The 22,961-nt window shown below is 48.9% G+C and overlaps 1 protein-coding gene across 4 annotated transcripts in view; it reads left to right on the top strand.

Moving 5' to 3' along the window:
• RALY (RALY heterogeneous nuclear ribonucleoprotein) overlaps positions 1 to 22,961 on the top strand; it is a 93,771-nt gene that overhangs the window by 178 nt on the left and 70,632 nt on the right. The window contains exon 1 of one of the 4 annotated variants that reach the window (XM_015881354.2): positions 7,620 to 7,749. The exons of 2 other annotated variants lie outside the window; for them this stretch is intronic. The gene's annotated coding sequence lies outside the window, so the exon portion shown is untranslated. Of the gene's footprint in view, positions 1 to 7,619; positions 7,750 to 18,941; positions 19,067 to 22,961 lie in introns of those variants that run through there. One more of the 4 variants, XM_015881355.2, reaches the window with a different exon arrangement.

Here is a 22,961-nt window from a genome sequence, read left to right as displayed (position 1 = left end):
CCCCCAACCATCCCTGGGTTATTATTTTATCGAGTTGTTTTTCTTCATCCTGTGCGTTTTTTTCCCCCGATCCTCTGTTACCTGGAGGAAAAGAAAGCGCGGCGGTGTCGGCACTTGCGGGAGGACCAACTTTGCGCGCTCGGTGCGCGGGCGCAGAGTTGGTGCTGCGCGTTTCCGAGCCGGTCGGCGTGGGGAGCAGCGTCTCTATGTGCCCTTTGTGGTTCTGGGTTGTTTCTGTGCGGGTTAAACGTGGTGTTCCTCGGGCAGCCGCTCCGCCTTCTGGTGGCACTACCCGGGCTCTGAATCAGAGCGAAGTCTGCGGTGTCCGCGTGTTTTTTAAGGGGAGAAAGGAAACGGAGCTGCGGGACCCCCACGCCGGCTGCGCTGTGAGTGCGGACCCCGCCGCCTCCCTCCGTGCCCGCAGTACCGCTCCCACCTGCGCTATGCCCGCTCCTTCCTTCTGCGCTTCATTCCGGTTTGGGCTCCTTGCTATTCTTTCTTTTTATTTGTTTGTTTGTTTTGGTCTTTTTTCCCCCTCTAAAGCGAAGGGTTGGGAGGAGAGGAGGAGTTTTTCTAAGCAAAGCAGCAGCAGAGCCGCCGGACGGGGATGCTGTGGATGTGTAATGCAAAGGGCTGCCTTTATCCGGTTATCTGATGAGCAGAGCAATGAGTGAGGAGCCCATGGCAGAGCAGACCCTCGGACTGACCCACAGCGTGGCATCTCGTGGGGTTCCCTGCTCTGGATTTGGCTTGGCTGTGCTTTGTTGGATGCAGGTGGTCGGAAGGTGCCCATGGAGCTGTGCATGCACTCCCTGCTGGTGGGGCAGCGCTGCTGTGGCCTTTAGGGAACGGCTCAGCAATGGAAGGTGGGTCTCTAAGGATCCGCTTTCTTTAGGAAAGGCAGATGTGTGGCAGTGAGTGCGGTCAGGAGGTTTTATTTAGGAGTTGTAAAGAGAGGAGTGAAGCTGTTGGAGAGGAGCAGTTACGTGGAATAAGCGATGGGAATCGATCCTTGTGAAAGATCAGAACCTGCTGCGTTCCCAGCTGCCTGCATCCCAAATGCTTCAACGAAGGCAGCAGAACTCGTGGTGTTCAGTCCTGGCTGGTGGCTGCATGAGGAGCTCTCAGACCTCGAAGTAAACCAGTAAACCTGCATCTGCTTGAGGAGAACGTCTGGAAATAAAAACGTTTGACATCCTGCAGGTGCTGCGGGGTTACGCAGGACTACGTGCATTAATTACATGCATTGGGAAGGGGCTGTGTTTGCCTTGAAGTCAATCGTGGCTGTTCTTTTCTCATCCCCTTCCCATTGAGTTGCTGTCCTGTGTGGTTCAGGGTTTGAAAGGAGTATGAAGGCATTTCTTCCAGTATGACTGCAATGAGGAGGCCTTGTGGGGAGAGAAGCATCAAGGAGTCCAGCTTTGGGCTCAAGTTATGATTCCTGTGCATCTACTTGTTCGGTCACAGCTTGAGGTCTGTGCTGGAAAGGTTAAAAACACCATAAAAGCATCCTGGAGGAAAGTGCTCTGAGCAGAGGTAACTTCATAATAACTGGCGCCAGGGTTTGGTGAGGCATTGATGAGCCTGCAGGGGATGGGAGGACCCAGCAGATCAATAACAAGTTGGGTTTTTCTAACTGCAGAGCTCTAATTGTCTATTTGTCTAATTGTATTGCTTAAAAAGCACACGTTTAGGATGACTCTTCATACCTGTGCCTGCAGCCAAGGCTGAGTCCACGCTGATGTGGGTAATCTGAATCAAGCTGAACAGCAAAGAGCCTCCTAAGAGAATCTGAAACCCAATAGGCATTTTTCAGACCTGAGTTATGTCACTTTTTTTTCTATAGAGGTGCCTCAGGCGATTGCATTTTAAGAAGACAAAGCTTTTGTTTTGCAGCTGGCCTAGAAAAATAGCAAGGATGAATCCAAAGCAGAGGCTTTCAGAAGTTGTCATTCGCGATTAAGTTGATTCTGCTGTTGTGCACAGGGATGCTGCTGCCTTCCTTGCGGTCGTGTGAGCTGTGCCTATTTTTGCCACCAGTCCCTGTCTACCTGTTTCTGTTTGAATCAAGTGAGTCGTGTTGGAGCTTCTCACTGACATGAGTATTTAATTAGCGAGGCAGGTGTTTGCTGGCTGCATCTCCGTTACCAGATTAATTGTGTGTACTTTACAAGGGGCAGAAGAGAGGTGACACAGCTGCATGCAGCTTCCAGTTCTGCATCTCATATGCTGCACGTGTGAAAGCAAAGGCTTGTAATGATGAGCAAAGACTTGCTTTCCTTTGCACATCTGAGGGAATCCACAGTTTGCATGGAAACAAGAAATACGCATGCTAATAGCTGATCTGAAGCTCTTCTTGTAGCTTCTGGTGTTCCCTGCAGCTGAGACTGATGGCAGTTAGCATCCTGTGGCTGCCAGGCTGACAGCCTACAGCAGAAACTGCATCTGTAGGGCTGCAGCCTGAGCTGGGGGTGTGGAGAACAGCACGGAGGATGCTCCAGCACAGACAACTAGAAGTATGTTCCTGCATCCTGCAGTTCTATAAGCTCCTGCTGAGGTCCCTGTTTAAGGAATAACGGTGATGACATCTTTTTGCTTCTTAAAATGAGAACAATTTCCCTCTCGGGAAAAGCTCACGATCTTATAACAGCATCAGCCCTATTAATGTGGTCCAGAGCTGTGTGGCAGAGGAGGAGGCGTCTTGCAGACTCTGCCCTCATGCTTGTGCTGCGTGCCTGGCTTCGCTCTGGATGTCCAGGGGAAGGCTATAAGGGCAGTGTGAGTCATGGCTTTGGCTCCCGTATAGCACTGACACAACCAGTGCTGCCACACTCCCTGCTGAGGTCACTGCACCTTCCCATAGGGAAAGGCCTGGGTGCTGACAATCCATCTCCAGGGGTGCAGCTTCTGCTGCTTCTATGGGAAGGCTCTGGTCCTGCTCTTGCTGCACCAAATAACATTGTCTGAAGGCAGTATTCTTAACAATATGCTGAAACTGAATGCTGGCTTGCAGTAATATGTGTGTGAAGTGAGGCTTGGCCCTTGGCTTTACAGGGACAGGGAGGTTGCCCCACTGATTTCAGGGGCCAGAGTGTCAGGCACTGGGTTCAGTAGCATTCCTGCTCCTCCAGCAGTCTGTTTCTTAACCATCTGTATGCTCAATCAGTTGCCTTGCAAACACTTTTTTTCCCCCCTTATTATTATTTCTGGAAAGTCTGTTTTTAAAGCAGAAAGCACAGCATTAGTTGGTTTTGCATAGAAGAAGGCTGAAATAAACAGCAGAGATGCCCATGGGCTGCGTCTGCATGAATTCAGCTATTCCATGTTGTGGCATGGTTTGGAGCAATAGGGGCTGGAAAGTGGCAGAGCATTATCAGATGCCTTTGCAAGCAGCTCATGTTCAGGCAAATGCAGCCGCGGTAGGAATGAACGTGAACTCATCTTCTGGTTGCTGCTGTGTGCTGTGGAGGAACAGGCAGGCGGGATGCGGTGGTTGAGGCAGCTGAGCACATCCCCTGCTGTGCTGAGATGGAGTGGCTGTGTCCTGCTGGGTCCCACTGTCCCTTTGGAAGGGGAAGAGGGGGGATGTCTTTCCATATGGGGATCTGTGCCTTCCTGGGGATGTACTGAAACCCAGAAATGTGGGTGGCTTCTGTGTGAAAGATGACTTTGCTCTGGAAGCTGGGAGCAGATGGATGTTGTGATTTATGAGCGGGTTCCTGAGCTCAGGACTGGAGCAGTGAAGGGCACCAGGCAGGGGACATATGGCTGCTGCACTCCTCGCCTGGCTTCTGCTGCCTTTCTCAGACAGTTTGAATCTCCTTTTTCTTCCTGCTTTTAGCAAACTCTTCTGGGAAGATGTTCAGGATGTTCCTTCAGGATGTGGGATGCGTTGGTTCTGCTGGCTGCCCTGTGAGCCCCATGTGTGGGTGAAGGTGGGGGGCAGGTGCTGCTGCTGGCTCTGCATGGGGGCTGTGCACTCCCCTGTGGCAATGTGCCCCAGGAGAACAAGCATGGCAGGGCTGCTTTTGCGTGTTTGTAATGGCTGTAAGCACAGCAGAAATCCCCTTGAGCCTCTCCAGTCGCTTATGCTTTGTTCTTTTTGCTCTGGCTACAGAATCTACTCTGAATCATGCTTACTCATTTCCACAGAGCAGTAAAACTTTGCCTTGCGCTCATGCTCCCTGTTCCAGTAGCTGCCCACGTCCTGGTGTTTCCCTGCAGGCACAGGAGCCGTTCCTACAGATCACATTGCAGGGGTGGAACCGGTTTGGGAACTTCATTGTCCATAAAACCACAGAGGAAGCTCTGGTACAGGTACTCTCACACAGCTCAGATGCCCTGCTTCCCTCCAGCAGCTACGTGGGGTACAGAGGATGGTAAAGAGAAGCTCCTGAAGGTGAACTGCTGCAGGATTCCATGTGAAACCCACACCAATGAGCAGCTTCGACAGCATATGGGGAGCGACTGCTGCCACAGATGAGCATCAGGAGTGGGCATAGCTCTTCTTTCCTGATAATGAGGAGCAGTACTTACCTGCAAATAGGCTCCCAGCTGCTTTGCTGCAGCGCACGTAGTGTTTTCAGGGAGGTACTGGTAATAAGCAAGGGTTTGGTAATGCCTCCTGTGAGCAGAACCACGCCTGGTGGCAGGAGAGGGACAGGAAGGGCTTAGATGGTTTTAATTAACATTGTTGTGAAGAAACAATTAAATTGGGTTTCTTGCCCCGCTCGCATGCCGAGCAGGGAGGGCTCAGCCCCCCTGTGCTGTTGGCTGCCTTCTGTTTGCATTGGAAAAAAGCAATTGCTGTCAGCTCCTACCTGGCTCCCAGGACCTGTCTGCTTGTTTATTTTGTGCAGATTATGTTCAAATCACTTTGAAGATGGGCTCGAACGCTGATCATTGGGGATAGCCCTTCATCTGTGTTCTGTCAGTAAATGTTGCACAGTGTATCGTACATTACCTCGCTTCCCCAAATGAAGGGCTGGGTACTGCCAGATAATGGAGCATCTGATCTGGCTGTCCACTTCCAGAGCAATTGAAGAGCTGCTGGCTTGTCTTCTCTGAGCACTGGGCTGTGGGGGGAGGGGATGTATGGGGATGTGCACAGGTGAGGCAGATTCCTCTCTGCACCTGCTGCTTTTATTATCATTTCAGTTTGCAGGTGTCACACCACCATCCAATTTTGTGCGCTTCCAGCTGATGATGTATGTCTGTTCAAGTACTGCTTTGCAAGAGGGGAAAAACACAGTGCTCGTGACCTCAGAATTGATAGATTTTAGCCTTGTGTAGTGTAAACATCTATATTTTACAGCTTGTTGTGAAGAAGCGGCGCAGGGGATTGTGGCTCAGCAAATGAAGACTAGACAAACCTGTCTGTGGCAAGGGGGATTGGAGCTAAGTTATCTCTATGGTCCCTTCCAAACGAAGCTGTTGTATGTTTGAGGAAAGGAGCCTGTTTTGGGCAGCTTGGGCTCACAATACAGTACAGTAGTATCTGAGGGTGCATGCCCAGAACCAGTGAGAAGGAGCTGTGGCTCTGGAATTTAGGCTCTAAATAGATAAGAGGTAGGAGGGCATGTGACTGGGCCTGACCTCGGTGGTGGTGGAGCTGGGAGTAAAGCCAGCTCCCTGTGCTCCCAGCTCACCCTCCTGGAGGTTTGCTCTGCTGCTCTCTCAGCTCTCCCCCTTTCACCCTGCCTGAAACAACTTGATGTACAGGCAAAGATGGGGAGTTGTGTGTGTCCAAGCCCAGCCTTCCATCTGTCCTGCCTCTTTCCCTGCTTTTCTCCATCCTTGTAGCTTCTCCCTGTCCTGGTTCCTTTCGTCATGGAGGGGCTGGGAGCCTTGGCAATGTGTGGCATGTGACATTTAGCACAGGAGCATAGCAGTCATTTTAGCAAGGCTTAGCATTGGCTTGTAAGGAGGTGACACTCTGCTAGAAGCTTGTCTTGTGTAGGAGCACGGCTACTCTGCCCGGACGGCACAGGTTTTGTTTCATATTGCTGTATCTGCTTATTTTCCTACTTTTCTTCTCAACATAAAGCGCTGACAGGAACAAACACCTGGTGCTGGCAGGGTGACCTGTGCGTGGGCATTCTTTTGGGAAAGAGGGGACAGCAGAATGAGAGCTGAGGTTATTGCAGTGCTCAAAGGGCTCTGGAAGGTTTTTAAGCTGCTCTGAGCACATGGCTGGGTTTGTGCAGCATCCCCCCAGCGGGCTGCTCATGATGCTTTCATCCTTGGTATAACAGTGCCAAAATCATTTGTAGAGAGAAAGGTGCAATAAGGGAGAGAAGTGATGAAACAGAGCTCCCATCTGAAACCCAGCTCAGCCCTCCTGTGTACGGCTGCCTTTTCTTCACATGCTTTTCCAGGCAAAGCAGGTGGTGCTTAATAATGTTTTTCGCATACAAATCCACAGCGTGCAACGTAAGGCCACTCACATCTGTGTGCTATGTAGGTCAGATGCGTGTTCATCCCTTTACAAAGACCCAGGCTGACAGCGTTCCCTTCCTGCGGTGACGGGGAGGACGGCCCACGTGCTGCCTGTGTCGGAGCACTGCCAAGGGCACAGCCCCGGGGGGACCTGCATGCAGGTAAAGTGTTCTCCTCACCACGTGCTGCAAGGAGCCTTGTTGATGAAAGATTAATGTACGCTGTGTGTCAGGGGTTGATGGAGTGTCACATCAGATTAGCCTTACGGTTCCGAAATACTAAACGCTTTGTGCTGTGTGTCTAGCAGATGCCTTTTTGCTTTGCTCTGAATAAAGAGTGTGTTTGCTGGCCTCTCCAGGCTGTGCTTCTGCTGCTGGAGTTATTAAAACACAAATCACTCTCCCTCCTCCTCCTCTCCCCCCCCAGCCAATCTTGTTCTGGTATTTCATGACCTTTTCTCGCTTAGGTTCTGTTGGTGGAGGATAAAATGAGTTGAAAACAAACAACTTGTCTTGCCCAGAAGGACGTCAGGAATGTGGTGTAGCTCTGGCTCTCCCTTTTTGCTTTGATGGATGTGGTGCCAGGGACAGATGTGGTTGTCCTGTGGGAAGTGCTGTCCTGGGGTGAAAGTGGTGGGGATCACAGATAGGGGCTACTGCTCATCTCGCACTGGAGCTGTGTCCTCTGAGCTTTGTTTGCCTCCAGCCCTGGCACATGGTTACCCAAACCAGTCCACTGGGCTTCTACATGTTCTGCAGTTCTTATGTCTTGAAGCTGTGTGAGGATGCAAAGGCTGGTTCTCTCAGAAGCAGTACAGAAAACTTGGGAACGTGACCCCGTGGGACCTTAAGTATCCATTGAAAATTGATAAGTAGAGGATCTGTGGTTTATTTTAAAACTGAAGAGGGAACTTTGAAGCTTCCTCTCCCAGGGAGCCTTCAAGTAGCGTCTCTGCAACCTGAATTTCTTATCCCAGGTGAGGCAACCCTGTGGGCAATCATAATGGAAACGGTAGCAGATGAGGATCAGAGCAGAGGAAGATGAGTGTAGGAATGTCCTCATACAATCCAGTGTTGTGTGGAAGATATCTTTAGTATTAAAGCTGTTCTACATGTTTGTCAAGAAACACCTGGGACAAAAGAAGAGCTGTACCTGTCATATCTTCCTTCAGCAGGTGAGAGGCATCCCCAAGCACTGCCTGCTTCTGGAGTCTCAGAACTGAGTGTGGAGTTCTGCATGCTGGATGAGTAGCTGGCACTTGAGGATCTCTCAGCAAAGAGCAGGTCCTTGTGACTCAAGTAGTGCATGCAGGTAGGTGTTGAGCACTAAGGCAGCCCTGGCTGTTATTAGTGTAGGAGCATTGGTCCCTGAGGTTGGGGAGGGGTAGAAACAGGCGCCGGTGCAGGGAAGTGAAATCTGGAGTTGCTTGAAACAGAGGCATGAAGGAGCAATTGGAGGTGAAAAAGCCATCTGCACATCCTGTGCAGGGGTTCTGGCTGCACTCTCGGTGTGTAATACATGAACCCAGAACAAGGAGCTGGCTCAGGACAGACATCTCTGCTGGAGAGACCACCTTGCTAAGTGCTCTCTGGCTGTGCTCAGCTGGAAAAAAAAGGGGTAAGATGTTTCCTATGGCTGCTCTTTCCCTTCATCCCGAATAAGATGAAGTGTGCGTTGTTAGGGAAGCTCCTGAGTGCAACCAATCTCTCTTTAATTCCCCGCTGACTGACTGAAACTAAGAGGGAACTAATGAAATCCCTGTTGTTGCTACATATTTTTTTGACCTTTAAAGGGAGAATGTGCTGGTGAGTCAGGAGACCCTGTGGGAAATCTGTTCAATTTGTTTTGGGCAGAAGGTGAACCGAGATGCTGCGGTGACAGTAGCAGTTTAAAAATAAAGGCAGAGATCAGAGCTGTGCAGAAAATCTCGCCGTGCTGCTGTCTCTGGTTTATGCACAAGCACAGAAGTGGAGTCCCCAGAGCTGTCAGGTGGCTCTCAGCTATTCTGGTTACAAAGCAAATAGAGATGCTGAAATGTTTTGTAATTTTCTCCTGGCTTGATTCTAAAGACGGGGTGTAAAATTCTTGTTTTCTGAGCATGAGAAAGGAGGTGAAGAATGCTGTACATAAGAAATGAAGTGCTGGTTTAGATCAAAATGAGTGAGGCAGTCAGTGCACTTTGTTGGGTTGCAGCTTTGCCCTTCAAGGTGTCTGAGCCTGTCTGAACCTTCCAGCAGCTCCATGAAGCTTATGTTGTTTTCATGTAAGTTTGGAGTTAGATTGGAGGTGAGGGTTTAAGGCTGAGCTCAGACAATGCTAATAGCCCCAGAGTTTAGAGGAGAACAGGTTTGTTTTGTAGCTGTATTCGTCAGGATGTGTAGTCATGGATAAGTGACCACTGCTGTACCAGGTTTGAAATGCAAGTCTGTTCTTTACAGATGCTGAGGTTGGTTTTCCTTAATGAGGACCTTTGGTTTGATGGTCTCATGCTGAAAAAAACCTAATATTTGGTGTACTGATGTTATTGAGGAAGCTGTCCCTTACTGCTGTGATGCTCACAGCTGCCTTTCAGCTCTGTTGGGAGCCAGATTCCCAATACATGCACAGAGCCCACCCCAGTGCCTCTGTTGGTGCTGGTGTGGGATGCATCTGCAGTGACTTTTGGGCTGAGGGTTGAATACTGGCTTGTTTGGAGGAACCTGGAGCTTCTCCCACCTGCTGGACTGGATGTTGTCAGGAGAGCCATGCAACCAGGGCAGTGCTTTTATGGCATCTGGAAGCAGGTGGAGCAAGGGAGCAAGCTGTCAGTAGTCCTGGGAGGGATATCTGTGGTTTGAGGGCCCCACCAAGGCTTTTCCCATTAGCATGCACCAGTAGCAGCTCCAGTGTGGTGCTGGGTCAGTCTACCAGCCCTGTCCTGCTGCTGCTCTTTTTATTCCTACCTGAGTGTGTGATAAGAGGTGTGCTTTGATTTAACTCCAAATGCGTGGATTATTTTGACCTAAATCGTACAAGAATGCTATTAGAGCTGGAAATGCTGCGTTCCCTGCTGGCTCCAGTTTATTAAAATAACAAATTCATAAACAATAACTCTTCAAAGCAGTGTGCTAGAGAAGCTGCAGTGCTGTATCATGTATAAAACATAACCCCTGCGGAAAGCAGCCTGTTCCTCCATGGTCAACTTGTAGTTCTGACCACCCCTGAAGTAATGCTCAAAGCAGGGGATCTCCTGCTCCTCCTCAGACTCTGTAAGATAAGAATATGACACTAGATCTTATCCATGAGATCTTATTTGTCCCTTGGAAGAGGGATCATACCCTTACAGATGTCAGTGGTGCCTCCTGTACTCGGGGATTTGGCTGCAAATTAGCATGAGTTACTTGATTTAAAGGAATTAAAAATAGCTTTGTCAGATTGCTTGGTCTGGAGTGCTTTTATCTGTGCTGCAGTGGTGGCGAGGAGCTCCCCATAGCCCTCCACAGCTGGATTCTGTGTGTGTGAACCACCCTGTCTCTTCAGAAAGGCATCTGGGAGGTGAGAAAAGTGGGTTCTGTCTCATAGGGATGTGGAAAAGAATGGCTTTGTAAGGCTGCTGTGTGTATGTGGAGGGACTTACAGGGTGTCTTTCCACACTTGACAGGCTCTGCTCCTGTCCCTGCTCAGTCTGGCTGTGTGCTAGAGTAGATTGATGGAATTCCCCATCAGGGCTGCTGAGCAAGGTCCTCCAGCAGTGGCAATGCAAGGTGGCTTTTACAACTCCAGTGCTTTGTTCTGATTCATGGCATTGCTGGTGTGGGTGTAATAAATGAACTGAGTGGCTGAGATGCTGTAGGCCTGATGTAAAGCTTTTATCACTCTTTGCGCAGGTCTTTGCTTAGCAGTGTATCAGCAGGTGAGTGTAGCTCAGTGTCTGTAACACAGGTCCTGTGTCAGCATGTTGGAGCAGAAGTTGCATGGAGCAGGGTGGATAGCTGGGGAACACTCTTAACAGGGGGAAGGTATATCTCCTTGTTGAAGATACCCAGTCTTGTTGGCTTTCTCTCTTGAACAGACCAATTTGCCTTCAAAGTTTGTGGAATTCATAGAATCCAGCATGAATTCTTGATCTCTGTGGTGGTTTTCCATTCTGTTCTGGAATCTCCAGGCCATGTTTGTCCTTTGTCTCTGTTGCTTATATGCTGGAGCACATAACTGGCCAGACAAGCCTGCTGGTGTTCCAAGTGAAACCTTAGCTGTGTCCATCCTTACTGCCTGCGTTGTGGGCAGGCTGTGCTAATCTGCACTGCTATTTTGCTTGTTCATGGTATGTGTTAGAGGCTGGACAGACTGGGAGGCCTCTGAGTTGCCTGCTGCAGGCATTGCTTGCAGGCAAGCCAAAATGCAGCTCATTTCAAGCTACTTGCAGGAGAATGGTGATACGGGAGCCAGGTATGATATACAAAATGAGGCGTTCAGGAATGTTTTATTTGCTGTGTAACCTTTTTCATCCAAAAACGCTTTAGAGCTGATGAGGATTTAGCTTTCTGATGTTCTGCTATGAATTGGGAATTATTTTTCTGATTTCAACACAAGCTGTTTGGCAATAATGTAGCAGAGAATTAAGCTCTATGATAAACAGTGCCCCAGTAGGAGCAGCTACCTGTGGGTCTGGACCGTGCTACTGACAAGGAACTATCTGACCTCATGAAGTAGCCCAAGTCATTTCTCATTCATTGAAAAGTGGCTGTCTTCTATTCTTTTTCCTCTGGGCTTATCCAAAAGTTCCCTGCTCCTTGCTGTCCACAAGTTAGAGTTTGTATTTCAGGGAGTGGGGCAGCTGAATGCTTGTGGAGTGATCTCTGTGCTCCCAGTTTGTGGGGAACCAGCTCTGTCACTTCCCTGGGTTGTGGGAGGTTGATCCCAGCTCAGTGTCAGCATATGGGAGCACAAAGAAATGCTCAGAGATCCAATCCCTGAAAGCAGAGCTGCAAGAAGGCTCTTCCACAGAACAACTCTAGAAGGATTTGTGTGCGTGTGTTGCTGCAAGAGCTGGGGTTGCTGCAGTGATGCTTCGTCTCTGCTCAGATGGGCTCATCCAGCATGATATTGTGTGAGCAAAGGTGCTTCCCATGCCCTTGTTTCACAACATGCATGAATTGCTCAATTCCTTGCTTTGAATGCATGCGGGAAGTGTGTGAATCTGTCAGATCCAAAGCTACCTTTGGCAGGTCTCACTGGTTCGGTTCTTGGGTGTGATTTTTAGCTGTATGTGGCAGTTTGAGCACACCCAAAGCCCACCTCCATCCCTTTCTATGAGCCTCTCCCAGAGCATCTATGGCAATGGCAGGGGGAGCCGATGGGGCTTGAAATGTCCTCTGTTTTCCAGGTGCCACCTCTTCTGCCTTGGCATCTTGGACGATTTCTATAGTAAAGAGCATCTACCCGTAGAGCCAGCAGCTTTCTGATGAGCAGAATCTCTGGAATGTGAAATTCAAGAATTAAATGGCTTGCAGAAGCTCATGTCTTCCGTCCCAGCCAGCTCTGGTGGGCAGCCACATCCCTTCTCTTCTTCCTAACATGTAATGCAGAAAATCCTGAGCTATTTTTACAATTACAGTTAATCAAGGAGGTATCTTCAATTGCTTTTTAATTCAGCATCTACCAGCGTCTTTAGGTAGGGAAGGGGGACGTGCATTTCCTTGCATGTCTTTGGTCCGTGTCTAATGATTGCTTTCAAGCTGCCCATGATGTTGTGAGTTGGGTTGTTGTAGGGTTGTTTTTTTTTCCCAGTAGTTGTCAGAATGTCAGTTGTAATGAAAGACTTCAGAGGCGTGCTGTACCTAAGTGATTGGAGCCTCTAGGCAAAGCAGGCTGCTGATAGCCTTTTCAGATGAGTTTGTTTCTCTTTTTTATATTGTTTTTTTTTCTTTTTTTGCTGTTGTTTGGCTGGAATGTCTTCATCAACATCAGTTGTTGAAGGCCTTTTTAAAGGCTAATCTGCTGCCTGTCAGCTTGCCACAGAGCTAGTTGGCATTCAGCAGCCCACACTGCAGTCGCATTGGGGAAAAGGAAGTGCCTGTGCAATAACAATAATTGAAAATTAATAGTAGATTAAATTAAAACATAATTAAAAAACACTAATGCTCCCTGCGAATAAAGGCTGATTCCTATAGGAGCTTTATGAATTGAGGAGGAAAAGTCTGTGACGCTTTCCCTGGGCCCTGTCTATTCCAGCCTGCAGATCATTAAAGCAATTATAATTTCACAGAGGTTTGATCTGGAATTGATTTCTTTGTGATAATTCAATTTAGAGGCTTGCTTCCTCCAGGGTGGAAAATGACAGAAGATGGAGTGTATATAAAGCCTTAGCACTGTCCAGAGGCACATGGCAGCTGGTGCTGAGCCAGCCAGGGGTTCCCTCTGTGGGTGATCTGCTGGTGGCCCTACAGCTGGTAAATGTTGTAGTGCTTAATTAGGAGATGATCAATATCAGCTTGGGCTGTGTGGGAAAGGACCCATTAGTGAGCATAGCTGAGGACTGGGTGCTGCTTCAGCTCTCTGAGGTGTGGTTGAAACTTCACATGGAATCCCACTGTCATGGAGGGTCTTGGGATGTTGGTGTCACCATGACAAAGGTATCCATCTCACCCTCTGCCAGACCAGGCCTGGATGCTGTGCTGACAAAAGGCTGCTGATGTGGGGCTGCTGGTTACCTTCCTGCCTCCTCTGCCAGAGATGACCTGTTGGGAATGGTGATTGGGTGCCCTCAGCTGTGAGAAGAGAGATTCTTGTCCATCTGTCCCTTCCCTGGCAGATTGTCCCACTCAACGATAGAGTTGTGTGCGTTGGAATAAGAGGAGGCGTTTCTATTCCTACACGCATTGGTGGCTGTGCCTCCTGCAGCACATCTCTGCTATGTCTATGCCTGGGCCCACATGTATGCATTGGTGCTCATATAGATAACAGCGCATTTATTTCATGGCTTCAACTTTTGCTTGACTCAACCTCAACCATCTTTAGACCATCTGTAAGACACAGGCATGTGTAGGATGCTCCTTCCTGCAATATGCTGTCACCTTTTCTATGGGGTTTTGCAAGGAGGAGCAGGGCTGCAGGTGCAGCCTTTGCTTACATCCAGTCATGGTGTAACCAGCCCTGCACTGCATTCATAAAGCACTTAGCATTGCTGCCATGCAAAGATGCTCCATGTGCTGTCATGCTGCTGTGCTTAGGACTGGGCAAATAAATTCTTCCAGCCTAGTCCTATTAGGTTTAGGAAGGCTCTTGGGTAGCCAGACCTGGCTGTCATGTTGGAGTGAGTGGAGGTGGATAAGGGAAGATAGAGCAAAGGATAGCAAAGTGCAGCAAGGCACAGTGAATTCAGTGCAGAGTGAAAGTTGGGATCTCTTGAAAAATAATGATGTTGGCTAAGCAACTACTGTATTGTATTCCCCCCTTCCCAATTATACTGCATTAGAGGTTTGTGGCAAGTCATTCAGTCAGCTGAAACTGGCACTAGAAGGAAGAAATATCCTCTTGTTAATTTGCTTTCTTCTCGACCCAACACGTTTGTTTTTATTTGTGTGGCTTTGTGCACAAAGCCCCTCCGTTCCCCTGGCCTCTCATGCTGTGGGTTTGGGAATCCTGGTGGAGCAGCTGGTCAGGCTGGGCTTTTGTTCCCCCCCCATATCAAATTATATTTGCTAAAGTTTTGACTGCAGTTGCTGTTCCAATAAAGTGGAACCCGTTCGAAAGAAGGGAATGGCTTTAAGAGAGACTTTTAGCTTTAATTGCATTTCTTGGGCTTGGCGGTTATAATAAGGGAATGTCAGGGGAAGACAAATAAAGAAAGAAATCCACTATTTCAGCCAGAAGCAGGCAGGCAGGGTTCATGGTTGGGTTATGCAACTTTTCTTCACAGTAGTGAGCACTTATTCAATGAGCACGTTTATTTTGATCTATCTCACATCTATATTTAGTGAGGAGAGAGGAGGGCCATCCCAGCTCTGCAGAGCTGTTGTTCAGCTCTAACTGTTCCCTTTAGAAACACAGGGAGGTGAGACCCTGATGAGGTCCCCCATGGTGAGCACTGTTGATGGGAGGGGATGGGGAGCTGCTCTGCGGGCTGTGCCAGTGCACTGTGTTGCACAGAGGTGAGGGAAGCCCTGGGGAGGGCCCTCAAGCATCCAGCCCTTGAGTATAGACAGGTGAAGTAGCTATGAAGATGTGCAGCAGGCTCAAGACATTCAGAGGCTGAGCTGTGTGTTTCCTCACATGGCCCCTGTAAGCTGTGGATGCCCACACCTTGCAAGTCTTCAGGACTGAGTTGGATGGATTGAGCCACCCAACTGTGGGGGGAAGATGTCCCTGTCCATGGCAGGGGGTTGGAACTGGTGGCTTTGTGCTTCCTTCCAACCCATTCTGTGGTTCTCTGGAGATGGAGCTTTTCCTTCATCTCTCCTGGATCCCTTGGAGGAGCCTATATATGTATTTCACATGGGGCTGAGGTGAACTTGCATGATAACGAGCTCCAATATATTAGAAAAATGTTGGTTAGAGCATCTGGGTCAAATTGAGCTAATTGGATCTAACCTCGCTAATTCAATACCCTGATTAATTCATTGTGCTCTGAGAAGGCTGCAACAAAAATGAGTAATGGCTTTAAACATAGCTATGAAGTAACATCCAAATATGCTGGTTTGTGAAAGTCATGTTATGTGGTAGCTATCTTATGTATGGATTTAGTGGTTGTTTATATGGGGGTTTGATCCTGACCCTGCTGCAGTATAGCTCTGAGAATGGGACCTACACAGCTGGGGAGGGAATGACCACAGTCTCATCCCAAATACACTCTGGAGATATTCCATGTATATTTTTTCAGCCCAGAAAGTTGTTACTGCAAAGGAACTTGTTTTATAGAGGGATGCAGAAGGGTTTGTGTTGTGAGAATCAGTGCTTGCAAAGTGGAAGCACCCAGCACTTGGAAAACTAGGTGCTTGGGTGCAGGGCTTTGCTTTGAGACCTGTCAGTCTCTTTTTCTTTGCCTGCCTGTGGGTGAGCAGTAAATGGAAGGTCTTGAAACACAGAGTGTGAGGAGATAAAGCTTTTGTTGTGGGAGTGATTGTATTGGATGAAAGGAAGATAGTGTGCTGTTGGAGACAAGGTCTGGCTTTGCATCCTGTGCCATTTGATATAATGAGAGGGCAGCATGTTTAGTGAGAGGCTGTGAGGAGCTTACAGCGTGTTCAGGTCTCTGCTCATCTCAGAGCTGGGCTGGGAGAGGAGGGGGCAGTGCCTGGCTGGCTATGGGAGCTGGGCTGTCAGCTGCTGCCCTTCTCCTGCAGGTCCAGCTGCTTGGAGCTGTCTGGCTCACTGTGCAAAAGCTCTCATCACCGTTCACTGTGACCTTCTGAAGAGTTTGTTTTAGCAGGATGTTCATTCTGAACAGCCTGGTGGGTGAGTGCCCTATCTCTGCAGTTCCAGGAGCTTTGGGATGCAAGGAGAAAGGGGAGCTCATGTTTGCCGTGCCTCCAGCTGCTGGATAGTGATAGGACAAGGGGGAATGGTTTTAAACTGAGACAGGGGAGATTTAGGTTGGATATTAGGAGGAAGTTTGTTACCCAGAGGGTGGTGACGCACTGGAACAGGTTGCCCAAGGAGGCTGTGGATGCCCCATCCCTGCAGGCATTCAAGGCCAGGCTGGATGTGGCTCTGGGCAGCGTGGTCTGCTGGTTGGCAACCCTGCACACAGCAGGGGGTTGAAACTGGATGATCACTGTGATCCTTTGCAACCCAGGCCATCCTATGATTCTCTGCACTGCTCTCCTTTACATCTCTACCAGGATTTTCTGTGCCCACCCCTGGCCAAAATCTTCTGTTTCTTGGTGAATCAATGCTATCTTGATGCTTTATGGTGAGCAGTTGTATTTTGCTGTCTCTCTCTAAAATACTGCTGTGTCACGCTCCAGCCTGCCAGCAATAGACAGAGGTATTGAATAGACTGGGGGGGTAGGGAGGAGTGTGGATTTACAACTAGCTGGATATTGCTGTGGTTGTTGTCACCCCCTGGGAGATGTGGCTGCCATGAGCTCAGTGCCTTCTGCCTCCAACCTGTGTGCTGCTGGTTGGGGTTGGTTGGGTGCCGTCCATCCAATGGTGCCACATCACATCCAGAAGCCAGAAGTGCAGGGCATTGCTTCTCTAATTGAAGTAGAGAGGAACCCAGTAAAAGCAGCTGGGGAGAGATGGCTTTGCAAGTCACAGGTAGTCTGGGATGAGATGTGGGTGTGAGGCATCCACAGTCATCATGTCGCCTCCGTGTTATCTGCTGATGATCAGTGTGAGCTCTGTAGGAGCCTATCTGCTGTGTCACAGAAGATTTCCAGGCTCATGGTGTAAGAGAAATGCCTTGTTAGTGCTCGTCTGCACAACTTGCTTTCTGGCACGGTGGAAAAATGCACATTTGAGACTGCTGAGCTAATAGACTGGAGTGACAATGATACAGATAAGTCTGGCATCTCCGTAGTGTTTCTGCATCAGTGATGAGGCAGAGATAAAAAGTCACAGGGAGGTTTGAATTAAGCTGGTGCTGAAATCTGAAGGAAGTGCTCAGCTGTTGCTGTTTTAAGGAGGTATTTTGGGGAGGGGTTGGCTGAAAATAATGGGTGGACTTCAGGGGAAAGGGCAAACTTTGCACCATTCGCTCTATTGCAAAGAGAGACAACGAAAGGCATTTTTCCTATGAATTGAAAGGTATAAGGAAAAAAAACCAAAACACTATAGGTGTCAGGAAGATAATGGGGACCTCTCTGCACTTCAGAGGAGATGTGGTGCAGGCAGAGAAAACATCTCAGCCTGTGTCTGAGCTTTCCTGCTCCTGTGAGCCCTGGATTTCTGGTGCTTGTCTGTGTGATGCCAATCATTACAGCCTCTTCTAAGCTGTGTAGCAGCCTTGCACAATAGAAAAGAGTGGAATGCCTGTAATTGCTTCTCCTCCTGTCCCTGGACCCTGGGAATGAAGCCAGCCTTGATCCACAACAGTAGTTACGTGTGGAAGAGGCTGTGCCCAGTAAGCTGATGTGCTGAGAAATTAGGCTGAGTGTGATTTGTTGTGGAAACCTTTTCTGATTGGGAAAAGGCAGCGGGGTTGGTTTTTTGGCTTTTGAATGGTTGCTTTTTGTTTGTTTTGTGAGGTTTTTTTGCAAGAAGAGCAGCAGTCTGGCAGACACAGGAGAGCAATGCTGGGATGTTGTTGGTGCAGTGTTTCTAGCTCTGAACTGCCAGGGGAGATGCTGCCAGCATCTCCTATTCAGTCCAAGCATGCTTCAGCAAGTGAGGACAGGGCAGCATATGTCATGCTTGCAAAGCATGCTTGCTCCCTTGAAATGTGCATAATGTGAAGGCGCAATTGTATGTAATAAGCTGAGTTTAAAGGCAGGACTTTGACACTTGCATGTTTTAGACTTCAAGGGTATTTTGTCACATCTGCCTTCTGTAGGCACTTCTGAAAAGCCAAGTGTGGTGTAACAGCAGGAGGGGGAAGCAGAGACAAGCCTCGTGTAATGCCAGCAATGAAGATAGGTGCTGAACCTTGTGTGTAGATATCTATCACAAAAAAGTAGGTGGCTCTCTCTGTGGGTCTCTGTGCAACGTGTTTCCTTAGTAAAGTTTGTTTTAAATCCTAGGAGAACAGGCAGTAAGCTGGATGCAGCAGGTACAGTGAGGAGCTGTGCTTTGCTAAGCTGCCGTGTCCTGGCTGGTGCAGGCACACAGGAGCTGGCTCCTGCTGTAGCAATACTTTGGTCCTGCCTTCCTCCCCAGAGCATGGAGCACTGGGGGATGAGTCTCTGCTATATCCCCCCAGAACACAGTAGTAGAGATGCTGCTTTGATATCCCTGCCTGCCATCTCCAGAACAAAGCAAGACCTCTGTTTTCTCAGCTGCATGTGTCTGCTAAGCAGCATGAATCAGAAATATTCCTCCAGCCTATTTTTGTTTTCCCTTAAGCCAATGGAAATGGGAAATCAATTTTTAACAAATCAGGCTAAATCCAGGAGTCGGAGGAGTACCTGCCTCTGAAATCAGAGACAGTGGATGATGCTTATAGAAATGGTGAAATGCTTGCTTAATCCAGGCTGCTGAGGACCCCTGTTGAATTGGGCTGCTCTGTGCTGGAGGTTTGGTCCAGGAGGTCTCTGCCCATGCCTCCCTTCTCCCTCTTTCTCACCCTCCTGCAAGGACGACAGCAAACAAGAATTCATCCTTTTGCAGGCATATCCTGCAGTACCCAGGTGGGTGCAGGCACACTCCAACTGGAGACCCAGGCCTATGAATCTTGTGTAGTAGAGCTTTGCCCTGTGTGCAGTTCAGAAGGATGCTGTGGGCAGGGTAGGAAGGGTGGTGCTCACCAATTGGTGCCTCAGTTGGGTCATTTGTGGGACCTGATGCCATCAGCATCCTAAGGATATATTTTTTCTACAGTGTGGATACAGCCTTTGAGAAGTTTGGCTGCTTTGACAGCCTCCTTTGGGAAAACAGTTGGAGTTCCATTGGTGACCAGCCTGTATTGCTGATGTCTGAACAGTGTGACAGCAAAAAAACCACCCTGTGCTTGAAGAGCCTGTGACTGCACACAAATGACAACTGGAAGGTATGATCCAGAGACTGTGGGCAGCACAGAGATGTGGTGCTGGGATGCAGACACTGCTTCTGCTATGTGTAATTGCTTGTAGTCCCTAAAGGAGGAGGTGCATAGAGGCCTTGTTCCTGCTGAGGGGGAAATACATGTGTGCATCCTTGCTACTGGGCTGCATGCCTACATGCCAGGAGATGCTGGGTCAGATGCTGCCTCTGTTTCTGCTCCTTCTTTTTATGATACTGGCTGCTGTTCTGAGGATGAGAAAGGGTACACCTTGCCATCCATGCTAGTGAAGGATGGGTCTTCCTGCTGTGCTAAGGAAGAGGCTTTCTGGAGCTAACGGGTTTATCTCAGATGTTCTTTATTTGTCATGTATAACTGGGAGTTAAGATTGCAGACAGAGTGGGATACTGGGCTTTGGTAAGAGCAGGGCTGGGTGGTGGTCCTGGAGGGAGCTCCTGCTGAAGAAGCAGCATTACAAGCTCTATTCAGACTCATTTAGCTCTGCCAAGCAGAGGGTATGTGCATGGACCTCTGAATCGCCCATATGGCTCTATCCTGACCTTCCTTTTGAATTCTGGTGTGCTGCTGCAGAGAAAGGCCTTTCCTCTTCTTGCCTAACCCCAGCAGCCCTCTGTCCATCAATCACCAGGAGAAAAATTGAGAGCAAACGCAAGCTTATAACTCCTTTTCCCTGCTCACTTGCCGACTCTATCAGCAGATGCTTCAGTCTGATAGTGCAATATCTTTTTTGGCTATTTTTTCCTTTACGTTGCCCCAGAGACCCTCATTCAAGCAGTACCTCTCACTGGGCAAAGCGCTCCTGGTCTGTGTATTGATCTGGTGAGTAAATAATGATTTGGAACTAGCAAAAGTCCCTGTTACAGTGCTTTAGATTTGGTTATTTTTTTCCTCCTTGGCAGCTAAAACCCTCTGTTCTTGTGCACAATTGCAGTTCCCATCTGCAGGGGCACCAATACCTCCTTGGTGCAAATGTTCCTTCTCCTTTACTTGGTGTCTCTCATTCCAGGAGCATGACTAAGATTTTATCAAGGGATCAGATGTCCTACAGCTGCTTTTGTGTGCCTCACACACACGGTGTGCTCTGTGTGTATTTAGAGCAGAGGTGGTGAGGAAAGTTGCTGCTTTCTCTCTTGTGAGACAGGACTGCCAGGGAAGTTGGTTGGGACCATGGTCCTTGAAAGGCACAGTGCTATGAGCACATCTCACAGAGCACAGCAGTAAGGAGCCATGCTTGAACCTGTCAGCTCATTGTCATGATGTTACACCTCCCTGATTTGCTGTGAGTCTTCAGTTTGGCTCTGCAGCCATGTGCCTGGCTTTGGCATCCTGCTCTCCCTAAAGACAGCACGGTGGTGCACACTTGGTATCCCCACAGGGATGATGTGCCCGGTCCCTTGCTGAGTAGGGCTGTCCCATCTGCATCTCCAAACTCACATTAATCTTCCTGCACTTACGTTTAAGGACACAGCAAGGCTGTCATTGTGAGAATGGCAGCAGGGTCTGTATGTGCCACCCTGTTGTGATGTTTCTAGGACCCCAGTTCCTGTCTTTGCATGGTACAAAACTGATGGGAGCTGCTATGTGCTGAGGAGCCTGAAAAGCCAGGCTGCCAAAAGTGAGGGGCTTGGGGGGATTGGAGTGCTGGCAGAAGGGAGGGAAGTGCTACAGCTGTTGAACATCTAGGCTGGCATCTGCTCAGACAAAGGGAAGAGCTCAGGACCCCATTTAGATCTTTTAGAGTCCTGGTAGATATCTCTTGTGGGAGAGAAGCTGATATTGGACTGCTAAGACCCTCTCCAAAGCATTGGATGTGAGACTCAGGATGTTCCCTCTGTGCATAGAGACCTCTGCCTGTCCTGGTAGGGTTACACCTTTTTTGTGTTGGTACATTGAACCAAAGGGACCCAGCTGGAAGCTGCCAGCAAGCTGAGGGCTGCTGCAGTTTCCTCAGTGTTTTGGCTTTGTCTGAGCTGTCTGGACCCTTGGGGTTCATAAGGGCAGAGTGCTGTGGGGCTGTCCATGGCAAGGTCCCACTTTGAAGCAACAGGGGAAAGGCTGCAGCTGAAGTTGGAGCATTCCGTAGGTTCCCTGCACTCAAAGCATCTGCTAAATCTGCTGCACAGTCATCAGGCTTTGTGAGCAATTCATGGTTTGGATTTCATGGAAGTTTCAAGTTGCTTCATAGGCTGTGCATTGTGCAGAAACCAGGGCTGGAGACGGGACTACAGTGATTCCTGGAGTAGTAGGGCTTGTCTTGCAGGTAAAGCGTGTGTTGTGGTGAAAAAGGGGCTGGCATTTCCTTCTGAGATCTGACATTCAGATGGGCTGCTGGGGTCATATCAGGTTGGTGAGCCTTTTCACCACCGGTGGCTGTTTTGAGTGTGGGCAGCAATGAAAGGAAACAACCCTCCCTGCCAAACAAGAAATTCCTGAGCATGCTGAAATAGCAAATAAAGTTTGCCTTACAGACCTGTCCTGGCAGCCCTGTGGCATTGCTTCTCCCCACCACGTGGGATGTGCTGTTCAGAGCATGCAGTTATCCCTCACCATATAACCATCTGCCCTTTGTTCATTGCCACCCTCTTTTGGGTAAATCAGTACTTAGCAATCACAGGATTGTTTCGTGTAATCACTCCAAAAGAGACACTGAATGACATCTTTTTCATAAAATATATATGATTCTGCAACTTCCATGCCTGCAACCTGCAGTAAAAGTGATGAGCTGCAAGAAGAAGCTTCATTCCAAAGCTCTTTTGGTAAATTCAGCTGGTCTCAAACTGCACTTTGTGCCAGGGGTGTTCTCATGTTTGTATTTCGCATATTAGAACGTTGTGGTGTCTCTAAGTGATTTCATATGGTCTCTGGTGGAAGCAAGGGGCTCTCAATTAGAGCATACCAGTTTGAAAAGCACTTGCCATTTTATGATGCTCATCCTTAAATCAAGCAGGAAGCGTGATATGGTGAGATGTGAGCTTCTGTGTGTTAGGAGAGGAATGTCTGGTGTGCAGGACAGCAGTGGTTGTTGGCTCTGTCCTGCAGTGCCCTGATTGCTGTGCAGGCAGTGAGGAGCAGGGCTGCCTTGGGACACAGGGGAGGAGCAGGCAGGCTCAGGTTCCAGGCTGTAAGCTGAGCACTGGAGAGACAGGCATGGAGTTCTGAGAGCTTGAATGCCTGCATAGCCTGTGTATATTCTCAGGTATAATACACACAGAGCTGGCAGGTCCTTCTCAGGTGTGTGGATCAGATTGATGCTGGGAACACCTCATTGCTACACTCTGATATTTTATTTATTTCCCTCAAGCTCATTTTCCTTTTTCATATAGAATCATAGACTGCTTTGTGTTGGAAGGGACTTTAAGATCACCTCATTCCATCCCCCTGCTGTAGGCAGGGACACCTCCCGCTACACCAGCTTGCTCACAGTCCATCCAGCCTGGCCTTGAGTGCTGCAAGGGAGGGGGGGGTATCCACAGCCTCACTGGGCAACCTGTGCCAGCACCTCACCACCCTCACAGTAAGGAATTCCTTCCTGTTATCTTCCCCAGACTTGTTTTCCAAGTGCTTTGGATGATGAGCCGTCGGAGTTGTTCAACTTAAAAAGAAAACATGTTTGAAATTCAAGCGGTGCTGCTTAGTTGTGATTGGCCCGATAAGTTGGAGGGCTTCTGAGAGTCGCTCTGCGGTGTGATTGCAATGAGCAAATGAGCTCTTGTGGGCTGAAAGCTTGCAGGTGGGAAGCAGTTTGGTTCCTGCAGACAGGGCTGGGAGGAGTGGGAGCAGCAGGGGCTGTGTGCCTGGGGGAGGCTTGGGAAGAGGAAGGGGAAGAGGTTTTGCTTCCTAATTTGACTCTCATCTGGTTGTGAGAATAAACATTTTGTTTAAA

This window comes from Coturnix japonica, chromosome 20 (assembly GCF_001577835.2).
Source record: "Coturnix japonica isolate 7356 chromosome 20, Coturnix japonica 2.1, whole genome shotgun sequence".
Lineage (NCBI taxonomy): Eukaryota > Metazoa > Chordata > Aves > Galliformes > Phasianidae > Coturnix > Coturnix japonica.
This window is presented reverse-complemented; position numbering and strand designations above follow the sequence as displayed.